The sequence below is a fragment of the Balaenoptera ricei genome, chromosome 12 (assembly GCF_028023285.1).
Source record: "Balaenoptera ricei isolate mBalRic1 chromosome 12, mBalRic1.hap2, whole genome shotgun sequence".
NCBI classification, from domain to species: Eukaryota; Metazoa; Chordata; class Mammalia; order Artiodactyla; family Balaenopteridae; genus Balaenoptera; species Balaenoptera ricei.
The window spans coordinates 71790142-71791654 of NC_082650.1; the positions used below are offsets into that span (position 1 = coordinate 71790142).

Consider the following 1513-nt stretch of genomic DNA (forward strand, 5'->3'; position numbering starts at 1 on the left):
TTTTAATTTTTAAAATTTTTAATAATTTTTTATTTTAATAACTTTATTTTATTTTATTTTTTTCTTTCTTTCTTTTTTTCTTCCATTTCTTCTGAGCCGTGTGGCTGACAGGGTCTTGGTGCTCCGGCTGGGTGTCAGGCCTGTGCCACTGAGGTGGGAGACCCGAGTTCAGGGCATTGGTACAACAGAGACCTCCTGGCTCCACGTAATATCAAATGGTGAAGGCTCTCCCAGAGATCTCCATCTCAGTGCTAAGACCCAGCTCCACTCAACGACCAGCAAGCTACAGTGCTGGACTAAAATTGGAGCAATACAGAGAAGATTAGTATGGCCCCTGTGCAAGGATGACACGCAAATTCATGAAGTGTTCCATATTTTTGCTGGAGAGGGTGTGGAGAAAAGGGAACCCTCTTACACTGTTGGTGGGAATGTAAATTGAAGCAGCCACTATGGAGAACAGTATGGAGCTTCCTTAAAAACCTAAAAATGGAACTACGATATGATCCAGCAATCCCACTACTGGGCATATACCCTGAGAAAACCATAATTCAAACAGAGTCATGTACCACAATGTTCATTGCAGCTCTATTTACAATAGCCAGGACATGGAAGCAACCTAAGTGTCCATCAACAGATGACTGGATAAAGAAGATATGGCACATAGATACAATGGAATATTACTCAGCTATAAAAAGAAACGAAATTGAGTTTTTGTAGTGAGATGGATGGACCTAGAGTCTGTCATACAGAGTGAAGTAAGTCAGAAAGAGAAAAACAAATACCGTATGCTAACACATATATATGGAATCTAAAAGAAAAAAAAAATTGTTCTGATGAACTCTGGGACAGGACAGGAATAAAGACACAGATGTAGAGAATGGACTTTAGGACATGGGGAAGGGGAAGGGGAAGCTGGGACAAAGTGAGAGAGTGGCATGGACTTATATGTGCTACCAAATGTAAAATAGATAGCTAGTGGGAAGCAGCCGCATAGCACAGGGAGATCAGCTCTGTGCTTTGTGACCATCTGGAGGGGTGGTATATGGAGGATGGGAGGGAGACGCAAGAGGGAGGAGATATGGGGATATACGTATGCATATAGCTGATTAACTTTGTTATAAAGCAGAAACTAACACACCATTGTAAAACAATTATTCTCTAATAAAGATGTTAAAAAAAAATAAAGTCGTGTAAGTGGTTTGAATGGGATGTTTGGCCACTTGTAGCCGGAACCCTGTCTGCTAGACTCGTATGGTAGCCAAGAAGTTGTGTGTGTGTGTGTGTGTGTTTTCTTTTGATTTTTCAGGAATAGAAAAAAAGATGATGACTGACCCGTTCCAAAAATGCTCACCAGTAGATTACAGCATTATTTAGAATGACAAACTAGAATTAGTTAATTTTTTAAAAAACTTTGTGAGAAAATAAAAAAATAGAAACATCTAGGAAAAAAAGACTTCTAGGTACAAAGGTCACTAAAAATTACAGCAAAAGGTGAGTTTTTAAATACTTGTAT

General features: G+C 39.1%; 1 non-coding gene across 1 annotated transcript; it reads left to right on the forward strand.

The window, feature by feature from the left end:
• Positions 1-276: 276 nt before the first annotated feature.
• On the forward strand, positions 277-379 carry LOC132376481 (U6 spliceosomal RNA). Its single transcript, XR_009506319.1, has one exon. It is a non-coding gene; the product is annotated as a U6 spliceosomal RNA (small nuclear RNA).
• Positions 380-1513: the final 1134 nt, after the last annotated feature.